General features: G+C 45.4%; 1 non-coding gene across 1 annotated transcript; it reads right to left on the reverse strand.

Annotated features, from left to right (window-relative positions):
* Positions 1 to 7,444: 7,444 nt before the first annotated feature.
* TRNAE-UUC (transfer RNA glutamic acid (anticodon UUC)) lies at positions 7,445 to 7,517 on the reverse strand. Its single transcript has one exon. It is a non-coding gene; the product is annotated as a tRNA-Glu (tRNA).
* Positions 7,518 to 13,309: the final 5,792 nt, after the last annotated feature.

Genomic DNA, 13,309 nt, shown 5'->3' on the forward strand with positions numbered 1-13,309 from the left:
TTCCACGTGCGGAGGAGCCTGCCAGGCTACAGTCCACAGGGTCACAGAGTCAAGACACAACCAAGCCCATTTGGCTGGTTATCTAGGGGAGTAGAGATCAGATAAGGCAGCTGAAGCCCAAAGGGAATTTGTATAGCCCTGGACTTCAGGCTATGATGTCACTAGGATGGGAGATGGTAGCCAAGACAGACAAAGGCCAATAGTTGGGAAACGGCCCTCACTAATCTACATATTATAGTTAAAAAAATGTCGGAAAAGTTAATAACACCTGTTCATCAGGTTCACATGCCAGTGAGTGAAGTAGTGAACGGGACCTCGGGGCAGGAAGCCCCACGGTACCCTTCCTTGCATCTGTGAATCTCTCCACCTTACCGTATATAGTGTTACGTTGCCACAGGTGTCTGTGTAAATTGCCCTCCTGAGGTTCCAGCACATAGCAGACATACTCTTTAAGGAATCATGTTTGGAAGTAGTCTAATATGAGCAGTGCTGTCCAAATAAAATACATATACATATTCTTGACTACCTAGTAGCCACACTTAAGACAGTAAAAAGAGCAGATGAGAAAATGTTTTGCCTCAATACATTCAAAATGTGATTTAGCCATATTTCAACATAAAACCTCGGAGAAGGAAATGGCACCCCCACTCCAGTACTCTTGCCTGGAAAATCCCATGGATGGAGGAGCCTGGTAGGCTGCAGTCCATGGGGTCGCTAAGAGTCGGAAACAACTGAAGTGACTTAGCAGTAGCAGCAACATAAAACCTAATGAGAGATTTTCTGTGTGTAAACACAAAGGGTGTGTGTATATATAATACATACGTATACTTTAAATGAAGTTTCAGAAGTCTGGTATATTTTAAGCTTAAAGCATGTTTCACTTCTGATGCTAAATTTTTAGTTGTAATGCGATGTAATCCTATCAAAATACATGTGTGTTTAGTAGAAAGATTGTGCTGCTTCAGTTAAAAAAATTCAGTTCTCTAATGACCCTAGCCGTGTTCCAAGTGTTCATTACCCATAAGTGTCTAGTGTTTTATTATATTGAATAGGATAGGACAAAGGAAAATGACTCTATTGTAAATATTAGCTTACTGGTCTGGATTTCTTGATGGGAAGGGTTGAATTTCATTCATCTGTGTGTGTCTCTAAATCTAGGCCAGGTGAGGCTAGCTTTTACTCACATTTAGGGAATGGCGCTTCTGTTCCAGGTTCTGTTTTAATACTCAGCAAACAGTTCAGTTTCTAGATCTGCCTTAAAAAGTTGCACATGCGATTTTTGGAGGTGCTTTATTTTGCAAGCATAGTTGGTCAACCAAACAGATGTTTAGCACTCACTCACACTGTATTCACAGTTGGTCAGGGACCCAGCCTGCTGGAGGGGCCACTGGTCTCTGCACCATCTGAACCACCTGGGCCCCTCTGTTACCGGGACAGGGACAGAACAGGAGCCGAAGGCCTTGCATGGGTGGGAAACAATACAGAGCACTTCCACTCACAGCCCACTGCCCAGAAGTGGTCACACGACCTTCCAAAGGGGCTTCAAGAGAATAGCCCTACAGCCCTGGACCACAGGCTGAGAGCTGGAGGCATGCAGATAGTAGCTGCCGGTGGGGAAAGCAACCTGCCAATCTGACGATTGTGCAATGGTAACAGTCTGCCAGGAGTCGGTGAAGGTATGGAGAAACAGAAACCTCAGCACACTGTTTGGCAATATCTAAACTTGAAGGGGCAATATATTGCTTTGTCTGCCTTTCCTGGATCCCTAGTGAGATGGTGGTGGTGGTGCTTTGTTCGCTAGGTCATGTCCGACTCTCTGCCACCCCATGGACTGCAGCCCACCAGGCCCCTCTGTCCATGGGATTCTCCAGGCAAGAATACTGGGGTGGGTTGCCATGCCCTTCTCCAGTTTTCAAAAGGATCTGGGTCCAAGTTTTTAAAAATACAAGACAACACCTGAAGTGACTTGAGATTCATATCCTCAGAGAAGTCAGTTCCAGGTGAATCACTCACTCAGTTGTCGTAACGCCCGTTACAGGGAGACTGTTTGTCTACCCGTATGTAACACACCTTCCATACGTGCAGGTTCCTATCTGTGTGGTTCTATGGTTGGGTCTCCGTGCTGCAGCACCACACAGCTTATTGGGATTCTTCTTCAGTAATTCTACTGAGATGGTTTACCATTGACAGAAATGTACACACAATGAGTCCTGGCAGATATTCTAAGACTACCCTTGGCTCTTGGCTGTTTCACATGCATATTAAAATCAGCTCACCAATCCCTGTTGAGATTTTGATTAGAAAATCATGGAACTCATAGATGCATTTGAGGAAAATTGTAATCAATCATAACATGTGACTGTCAGTCTGGTAAGATCCCAATAATCTGATAATCAGTTTGAAAATGTAATAATGTGCTGGACAATAATGTTTTATCATTTATTCCCTTTTTTTGGAGAACAGTTTTCATTCACAGTAACAATAAGAACTGTATAGTTTGCATAATCAATTAAAGTCATGAAGGAAGAAGAAAGAATTTTAAGAGTTCAGCAAAATTGCCAAACGCAAATTCGATATTTTAAAAATTCTGTACATCAACCATGAAAGTGACTCTAGTAGCAATGTTCCTCTCACTATTCAACTGTCTAAAAGAAGTCCTAACCAGTGTGAAATGAAAAATGAAAATTGGGATCTTTATATTTTCTATGTAAGCCATAGACTAGAGCTTAAAAGAAAGAAACATGGGAAGAGATAAAACTTCCTTAGAGTTTCCCCATTCCATTTAAAGCATAATTTTTGCTTTAGGCTTTGGGAAGGTACATTTTATCAGCCTAGGGCAATTCTCTTCTAGTCATAAGTCATTTAGATTTATTTCCATAACTAAATTACATAACGTATTTGAGTTAACTTCTTTCTTTAAAAATCCTAATGTAGTGTATTACTTGAATAAAATTTTCTTGTGTTAAACCTTCCTGGTATCCCTGGGATAAATCTTACTTCCTCATGATCTGTTTTTGTGTATATAGTGCTGTGTTTACAGATCTAAGAGTTTACACCGTAGAATGGATAGGTCATTTTATTTCTCCTTTTGATGCAAATTGCTTCTGAGACGAGAGAACAGCTGGTCCTTGCAGCGCTAAGCCATCTCGCCAGTAAAGACATCTTGGACAGGCATCTGTAGCAGAGAAGGAAACTGGGTTGGGGAGGGAAAGAGTGGAGAGGCTCACTACTGACTTGATTTCTGTTTACTTTTTCAGGTTTTCCATTCCTTATTGGGTCAGTTGTGCTAATCCTTTCTGTTTCGTTCCATATCCCTAGAAAAATGTAAACAGTAGTCATGTTCTTTTGATGTTTGTATGCAAGTAGAATGATGCATCTTATTAGGGATACAGAAATCAATGTGCCATTGTGTACACAAACCACATTCCCCATTTATTGAATGATTTCACAAAGGTTGTAAAGTCAGTCACTTAAGGTATGCATTGAAATTGTTCTAAAAAGATTTCTTTCAGTTCATGAGCAGAGCCCATAAAATCTCTAAAAACAAGGTTTTCTTCATTCTAATTCTTTCACGGAGAATTCCATGGACTGAGGAACCTGGCAGGTTACAGTCCATAGGGTTGCACAGAGTCAGACATGATTGAAGTGACTTAGCAACCATGCTTGAAGACATGCCTTCATATGGGTAAAGAACAGAACTAGAAATGGTTCTTCTCAGGGAGTGAAACTTCACCAAGTCACAGGGGACAGCCATCAGGCTTTTACGGTTCATGTCTCTCAAGTCACTGGCCATTCATTTGTCACAGTCCCAGTGTCTGCCATCATCCAGGCTAGACTGACAGGCAGTACTGTGGTTTGCCTCATCTAGAATGTATTTCAGTTATGCTCACCTTCCAGGGATTTAGTGCGTGCGTGCATGCTAAGTCGTTTCAGTCCTATCAACTCTGCAACCATATGGACTGTGGCCCACCAGGCTTCTCTGCCCATGAGATCCTCCAGCAAGAATACTGGAGTGGGTTGCCATGCCCTTCTCCAGGGGATCTTCCTGAGCCAGGGATCAAACTCGAGGCTCTTCTGTCTCCTGCATTGGCAGGCAGGTTCCTTACCACTAGGCGCCCCCTGGCAAGTCCCCAAAAGCCTATTATACAATAGAGTGGGCTGACAGCAATACCAAGCCTATACTTTTTGGAATAATCTGATAACAAACCTAAATTTGTAGTGGCTTCAGTTTGGCAAAGATCCCTGTATCCTCATGCGAAGTCTACTGCAGGTTGGGCAGTACCCCTGCTCATCTTGCCTTGGGGGCCTTGCTTTAGATGGCAGAGTACAAAACAGAGAAGGGACGGGTGGAGGAGGACACAGGGCTGGCTCCTAGTTGCTTCAGCTAGGAGGTGACACATGCATGTCCCCAGCGGTCCTTTGGCCAGAACTAGTTCAACAGCTTCAATCAACTTCAAATTGTTGTTGTTCGTTTAGCTCCTAAGTTGTGTTTGACTCTTTGCAACCCCATGGACTGTAGCCTGCCAGGCTCCTCTGTCCATGGGATTCTCCAGGCAAAAATACGGGAGTTGGTTGTCGTTTCCTTCTCCAACTGATTGCAAGGGAGTTTGGGAAATACAGGGGAGGGCATGGGATATTTGGTAAGCAACAACTTGCCACAGTAACTATATGACTCTGAGGAAGTAGCTCAGCCTCCCTGTGCCTCAGTGCATGTAGCACTCAGTTCAGTTCACTCACTCAGTCGTGTCGGACTCTTTGAGACCCCATGGACTGCAGCAAACCAGGCCTCCCTGTCCATCACCAACTCCCGGTGCTTACTCAAAACTCATGTCCATCGAGTTGGTGATGCCATCCAATCATCTCATCCTCTGTCATCCCCTTCTCCTCCGGCCTTCAATCTTTCCCAGCATCAGCGTCTTTTCCAGTGAATCAGTTCTTTGCATCAGGTGGCCAAAGTATTGGAATTTCAGCTTCAACATCAGTCCTTCAATGAACTCTCAGGACTGATCTCCTTTAGGATGGACTGGTTGGATCTCCTTGCAGTCCATGGGACTCTCAAGAGTCTTCTCCAACACCACAGTTCAAAAGCACCAATTCTTCAGCACTCAGCTTTCTTTATAGTCCAACTCTGACATCCATATATGACTACTGGAAAAACCATAGCTTTAGCTAGATGAACCTTTGTCGGCAAAGGCATATCACATCAGCCTCACTTTTATAGCCAAAATTGACATATTTTTATATCATGCAGGATTATTATGATAATTCAAGCACCCAGGATGGTATCTCAGATATAAGTGTTTAATTCAGTAAGTATTTACGTACTAATGTATCAAACATCTTTTCTGGGGAAGACACACGTGATCATGATATCACAGAGACCCTCATAGCAAGATTCTTGCCCTCACATTGCATGTTAAACTTATGATTCAAACTCTGGTCCTTGGACCAGTAGCCATCTGCATCCCTTGACATTTTGTAAGGACTCCAGATTCTCTGATACCATCCTCGACCACCTGAATCTAAGCCTGCAAGTCTGTGGGTGATTTATGCATACAACAGTCAGAGAAGTACTGATCTAGAACATTACCCCTTCATTTCTCCCTTCACCAGGCTTATTCTTTGTTTCCTTTTTCAAGAACACCTGCTCTGATTCTCTCATCGACCACACCCCCATCACAATGTTAGGGATTAGGCGTTGCCATGGCATCGCTACTGCTCTTAGAAAATGGAAGAGGGGAAAGTTCCCAGGGTTCAGCGGGGCAGAGACATTCTCTGTGTTATCAGAGAAGGCATCATATGCAGGGTTATAATTAATGGTAATATGAACTGAGGGTGGAGGGGAGGGAGGGGCCAGCAGGAAGGAAGACAGTAGGAAATGAAAGGAAAGCGTCCTTCAGCTGCACAAGCTGAGCCCTGAGTCACAGTGAAATGCAGGTTGCAAAGAACTGATCTGTGATGCTGTTGTGGGTCAGTTGGTTATGAGCTTGCTCAGGACTTGGGTGTTGAAAGCGGACCACCTGCTCGTCGTGCCTTCGTTTTATGGCTGGTTTACAGGGCACCTGGGACTGAGGACACACCTTCTCCGGGCCCAGTGCATAGTCAGCTTGTGATCTAAACTCTGTTGGTTAGTTTGCTGTGCATACAGGTCACAAAGAATCTCACTGAAATCTCACGTGAATCTCACACAGTCTGTCTACCGGAGCCGAAGCTGCTCTTCCAGGGACCACGCTTTGAAAGCCTCAAGTTTTCTCTTTTATGAAAACAGAGCAAGCAAGGGCTGTTGGGTCAAGCTGAAATGTTTGTCAAAGCATTTCAAGTCAAATATCCTTATTTATTCTGTGAACTGATACAGAAAACAGTCGTTTGCCTAATGCTGCAATTTATCACTTCAGACATAATAGATCCAACCACAGATTCCTCGATTTTGTCTCCAACACTGTAGGAGAACTGGTTCATCTGACTGCAGAGTAACCACTCCCTGACCTCTCAGCAGCTCAGACAAGACTGATCGAACTTCACTCCTCCAAGTGCTGCCCCGTTTCCATTGTCATTCCTGAGGATTTTGGTCCTGGAGGCTCTTTATAAGGTAATCTGGAGCATGGATGTGTCTCACCTAGAGGTTCTGAGTAGCACTTTATAATTAACAGGGCTGCTCTGATAGCTCAGTTGGTAAAGAATCAACCTGCAATGCAGGAGACCCCAGCTCAATTCCTGGGTCGGGAACATCTGCTGGAAAGGGGATAGACTACCCACTCCAGTATTCTTGGGCTTCCCTGGTGGCTCAGCTGGTAAGGAATCCACCTGCAATGTGGGAGAACTGGGTTCGATCCCTGGGTTGGGAAGATTCCCTGGAGAGGGGAAAGGCTACCCACTCTAGTATTCTGGCCTGGAGAATTCCATGGACTGTATAGTCCCTGGGGTCACAAAGAGTCAGGCACGACTGAACGACTTTCACTTTCACTTTATAATGAACTCCTAGGACCAGCATGGTATGGGTGGGCTGCTATGGAGATTCCCCAAGTTCATCTCATGGTTTTAAAAGTCTCTAGAGAGTCTGGCAGGAGCTCCAGGGACAACCAAAAAGCACTAGGGTGGCCAACATCCCCCCCACCAGACACACAAACTCCAGTCAGAACCTGTCCTCCTTGGGCTGTTGTTGCTGTTCTCAATTTGTCTCCAGACTTTTTTGAGGAACAAATGCATTTTGATCCTTTGAAAAATGAATTTAGCCTTTAACCTTTATTTTAGAAATCATAAATCTAGCAAGTCCCTTTATTTCTTCCAGTCTCAATATTGTACAAATCTCTGCCTTTGGAAGGGATGCATATTATATGTAGAAGAAAATGGAATGATTCTTTCTAGTCTTTATTCGTATTAGAAGACATTTCACTAAGAAATCATGACTATTTTTGGCCTCGTAGCAGGGCTTAAAGAATGTTAGTTCTCTGACCCGGGATTGAACCTGGGCTATCAGCAGTGAAAGCACTGAGCCCTAACCACTGGACCATCAGAGAATTCCCTGGAGATGATGATTTAGGACTCAGAGGCTTCTGAAATAAAATGAAAGAAGACCATTGCTGGCAGTTATATTTGCTGGTAATTCACACCGGTGTTCCGTAAAACTGAAATTATTTGTATGTTTAAATACAATTAAAACTGAGATTTGAAGGAAAGCTAAAAATCATAAAAAGCTTAAGCATAGTAAATATTCTAATGGGACATTTATTTGAAGAGTTAAATACACTTTTTGCCTGTAAAATATGGGGAGTGGACTAGACCATCAAGTGCATGCTAAGTCGCTCCAGTCGTGTCCGACTTTTTGTGACCCCGTGGACTGTAGCCCAGCAGGCTCCTCTGTCCAAGGAATTCTCCAGGCAAGAATACTGGAGTGGGTTGCCATTTCCTTCTCCAGGGGATCTTCCTGACCCAGGGACTGAACTCTCATCTCTTATGTCTCCTGCATTGGCAGGCAGGTTCTTTACCACTCATGCCACCTGAGAAGCCCTAGATCACCACCACAATGTTATTTATTGTGGTTATCATCATCGTGAGCTGGAAGGGACCTTATTTCAGTATGTCTAAACCAGTTTCTCAGGTGAGCTTTCTGCTGTGTCCCTGTGGGTTAGGCAGATGTCTGCCATGCACTGGCACAGCTGGGTAACTGCTGAACTGGGAGTACATAGGAGGTGCCCCTCTGTAGGGAGGCGGGCACCAGTGAAAAATAACCCAGGGTTGCTGATTCCCCTCCGGGCTAGTCCTTCTCCGAAACTCACTCACTACACAACTAAGTCATTCCTTTTCCAAAGGGGAGGTGTGTGTGGGGAGGGGGCAGATCTTACACTAAAGTAGCGCTCAGAGACGATGCCAGGTTTCCCATTGTACTGGAAATTTTCCATTTGCACCTCCACCTTTCTGCTTCCTGCCCAGAGGACCTCAGCTCTCTGGGTGGAAATAGCTGGGCTTCCTTCCCCTCTGTCACGTATTTGGGTTGCAGGATAAAGAGATCAGGGTATATATTCCTCCAGTTCCCTCACTGCCACGTTCCCCTTTAGACGGGCCCATGGTGGGCTTCCCCGGTGGTCCAGTGGTTAGGAATCCACCTTGCAATGTGGAGGACCCCGGTTCAATTCCTGGTCCGGAAAGATCCCGCACACCTGCGGGAACAGCTAAGCCCCCACGCCACAACTACTGAGCCTGTGCCCCAGAGCCCACGAGCTGCAACCACGGAAGCCCGCCTGCTCTAGAGCCTGTGCTCCACAACAAGAGATGCCCCTGCGATGAGCAGCCCCCGCTCGCTGCAACTAGAGAAAAGTCCAGCAACGAAGACCCAGCACAGCCACAAGTAAATAAATATTTAAAAGAAAAAAACAAAGATGTGCCTGTGGTTCTTCACCCAAAGCCACAGTCAGGGGCAGAAGTAGTTCTGCAGGGTGGAAGTTCATGCACATTTTGAACCCTCCTTAAGAAGAGAATACAAAATTAGGTATAAAATGATTATCTTTTTAGAATGAGAAGAGAAACTGTGACACCTTTCCAGTCTCCTTAAAGATGATACAACTTTCAAAAGCTCTAAATGTGGATGAAAAATATTGCCTGCCTTATCAGTAAACAAAGTGAAGTCACTCAGTCATGTCCAACTCTTTGCGACCCCAGGGACTATACAGTCCATGGAATTTTCCAGCCAGAATACTGGAGTAGGTAGCCTTTCCCTCCTCCAGGAGTTCTTCCTGACCCAGTGATTGAACCGGGGTCCCCTGCATTGCAGGCAGATTCATTACCAACTGAGCTATGAAGGTAGCCCAAAGGACATTGCAACCAACAAGCCTGCAGTCACTGTGTGTGCGTGTGTGCATGTGTGTGTGTGTGTGTGTGTGTGTGCATGCATGCACACACACGTGCTCAGTCATGTCTGACTCTTTGCAAGCCCATAGACTGCAGTCCATCAAGCTCCTACATCTATGGAATTTCCCAGGTAAGAATTCTGGAGTGGGTTGCCGTTCCCTTCTCCAGGGCTCTTCCTGACCCAGGAATCGAATCCGCATCTCCTGCATCTCCTGCATTGACAGGCAGATTCTTTACCAGCTGAGCCACCAGGGGTGGCTGTCACTGTAGCCACCCCCAACTGTGCACCCTGAGGGGGCTCAGGATGGAGAAAAAGCAGGGTGCTGGCCCTAGACGGTTAAGGTGCACATCTCAGGGATGATTTCAGTGAGCCCAGACTCCTGCCCTTTCATACACAGAAAAGTGATAGTTGCATTAACTTGAGATGTCTGGTTGTTCTTTAGTTAGCAGGAGTCTTTCGATGTTCCAACTACCTGGTCTTTGTTGCAAAAACTCCTGTGTATCCTGGCTCCTCCCTTACCTCTGCAGAGCAGCCCCTCAGAGCTATCTGAGAGGCTGTCTTCCTGTCTGAAGTCCTCAGTTTTGTCCACCAAGTAAAACATAATTCTCAACTTCTACACTGTGCATTTTTTCAGTCAACACATACATACTTCCATAATACTTTTTTTTGTAAGTTTTTATCTGCCTGCTCTTTATTATCATGAAGTTTCATTAACTTGGTAATGTTTTCAATGAAAAAAAGGAAAATAATTTGATCTTTCTTTAGTTGTTTGAATACTGTATTATTAACATGCCAAACTTTTTTTTAGTGGGACTAAACTTTCCAGGCTTTCCAAGTGGGACAGTGGTAAAGAATCAACCTGCCAATGCAGGAAACTCGGGTTCAATCCCTGGATCAGGAAGATCGCCTGGAGTAGGAAATGGCAACCCACTCCAGTATTCTTGCCTGGAAAAGTCCATGGATGGAGGAGCCTGGCAGTCCTTGGGGTTGCAAAGAGTCGGAAACAACTGAACACACACACACACACACACACACACACACAGAGTAAACTAGAATTTCTTTCTGATAGGAGAATATTTCTGTTTAGACCAGGAGGTCAATGCAAACTTATAACATCGTATGTCTGTGGGCTGGAAGAATTTCGACGGACTAGGTCTGACTTTGTACATTTCAAATTTCCCTCTCTCTCCTTCACTACTCCCATGCTTCTGGAGCGTCCATCCACAGGACACATTCTTGTGGCAATTCAGCCCGAGGCCTTGCAATTTTGTGTCACAATACCTGGGTGAGTTATCACCAGAGGTGCTAGGAGTCCTCCTGGAGGCCATTTCTATATGGCCATGCTTATAATAACTGGAATTATTTATATTTTCAATTAAAAAAAGAAAGTACTTTGATCTTTCTTTAGCTGTTTGAATACTGCATTATTAACATGCCAAACTTTTTTTTTTAAGTGGAAGCTGGGAGATATGTATGCATTTCACAGATTAAAACATACAGTAGACTCAACATCTTCTTGAGACCCTGTGGACTGTAGCCTGCCAGACTCCTCTGTCGCTGGGATTCTCCAGGCAAGAGTACTGGCGTGCCATTTCCTTCTCCAGGGGATCTTCTCGACCCAGAGACTGAACCCAGATCTCCTGCATTACAGGCAGATCCTTTACCATCTGAGCCACCATAGCACCACCACATCTCCTTAGCTAGATGTCAAATACTCCACCCAACAGGAAGGGAAATGTGATGAAGCCACAGTCCAAGTGGAAAGGTACAGAGATCTTAGCCAACTGTGGTTTATATATCTCACTTTCACAAAAGCATGTGACCACATGGAATACATCGCTAACCTCCCTCTCCAAGACCTTAGAAAGTGGCTCAGGTCTAAAAATTCAGTCTGCTGGAGGCTCCCTCTGAGCTCTGGCAGTGACCTCCCTGCTCCTTTATTCAAGTGCCCTCGATCATACTCGTAACGATGCCATCTATTTCCTGCCAGGATCCATCCAGATGCACACTCCCAGCTCTGCCCAACAGTCAGAATGAAAGAGTCAACATTTATCAAGTCTCCAAAGGCCTGGTCACTGCTGGGAATGTTTCATGTGTCAATACCAACCCCAGAATATGCTACACTGTCAGGATTGAGCCTAGCCTGCCAGTGAGGAGTTTTATGACTTTGAGGCTTAGACAGTTCAAACAACTTGACCAAGATCCTTGCAGGTAAAGTCAGGCTGATCCATTACACAACTCTACGAATGTGTTTAATATTAAATAGGGGTAATTATGTAAAGCACTTATCGCACATATCAGAGGTGAAAGTGAAAAATGAAAGTGATAGCTGCTCAGTCGTGTCTGACTCTTGTGTCCCCATGGACTAGCCTGCCAGGCTCCTCCGTCCATGCGATTCTCCAGGCAAGAATACTGGAGTGGGTTGTCATTTCCTTCTCTAGGGGATCTTCCCAACCCAGGGATCAAGCCCAGGTGTCTAGCATTGCAGGCAGATTCTTTAATGTCTGAGCCACCAGGGAAGCCCATTGTGAGATGGGTGAGCAAATAGACCCAGTGAAGGAGGCTGAGGAACAGCAACCAAAACCAGGAGAGAAATCATGTTATGAACAGACAGACAAGAATAAGAGTATGGGAAGCTGTGAGAAATACCTCCGAGAGAGCATGGTTGAACTCTCTAAATCCATGAAGCTGCTTCCATTTTCATTCATTCATTCATTCATTTACTGAAGACTGCTCATTCCCGGTGGCTCAGTTTTAAAGAACCTGCCTGCCAATGCAGGAGACCTGGGTTCAATCCCTGGGTTGGGAAGATCCCCTGGAGGAGGAAATGGCAACCCACTCCAGTATTCTTGCCTGGAGAATTCCCTGGACAGGGGAGCCTGGTGGGCTACACTCCATGGGGTCGGAAAAGAGTTGGACACAATTTAACGACTAAACAACAATAACAGCTAACTGAGTGCCCACTAAGCCCCAAGTATTACTAAGCTGAGGATCCAGTGGTGAAGGAGACAGGAGAAATTCACATCCTCATGGTGCGCACATCCTGTTGGCAGATATGAGCAATACAGGGATTGATTTGGTTATCTGCTCTGCCTTTCTTCCTAGCAGCTCTCCAGGGGAGTGTTACAGAGGGATCAGGGACAAGAGAGACTTCCCTGGTGGCTCAGTGGTAAAGAACCCACCTGCCAGGCAGGAGATGCGGGTTTGATACCTGGGTTGGGAAGATCCCCTGGAGAAGGAAATGGCAACCCACTCCAATACTCTTGCCCAGGAACTCCCATGGAGAGACGAGCCTGGTGGGCTACAGTTCATGGAGTTGCAATGAGTCGGACGTGACTGAGCACATATGCACAGGGAAAAGAGGGTGAATTATTTTCTACGTGGTGTTCGGGGAAAGCCTCTCTGAGGAATTGACATTTGAGCAGAGACCCAAGAAAAGAGCAAGCAAAAGCTACACACAGATCCCTGGAGCGAGACCGCCATTCCCAACACAGGAAGAGCAAGGGCCAGACTCCCAAGATTGCTTCCTTTACGCCCCATTGGTTGTGGCCACACGATGAATACATGCATAGGGAGGGTCATCTCCAGCCCACTCTATCCTTCCCCCTAGGCTCGTCATTTGCTGCATTGTTCATAAATTACCGTTTTCATTGCCCTATCTCATTCCTTCTTGGAGAAAGAGCACTGCACCAGGAGTCAGAAAACCTAGGCATGGTCCTGACCTGATCAGTAGCTACACCCACAGGGGACAGTGATCTTCCGGCCACTCCCTTCGTCATTTTGTGGGCACTTGGCAAAACTCCAGGAGCCACTCTTCGTTAGCTGTAGAATAGCAATGTTGTGTATTCAGAAGATTGGTGGCTTGTGAACTTCGTGGCCTGGGAGACTTAGCTGAGACCCCTGTCTCCCTTCCTGGTACCATCACCTCTCTCTGAAAGACCCAGGTCCTTCTTCCTCCTCCAC

This window comes from Muntiacus reevesi, chromosome 22, assembly GCF_963930625.1.
Source record: "Muntiacus reevesi chromosome 22, mMunRee1.1, whole genome shotgun sequence".
NCBI lineage: Eukaryota > Metazoa > Chordata > Mammalia > Artiodactyla > Cervidae > Muntiacus > Muntiacus reevesi.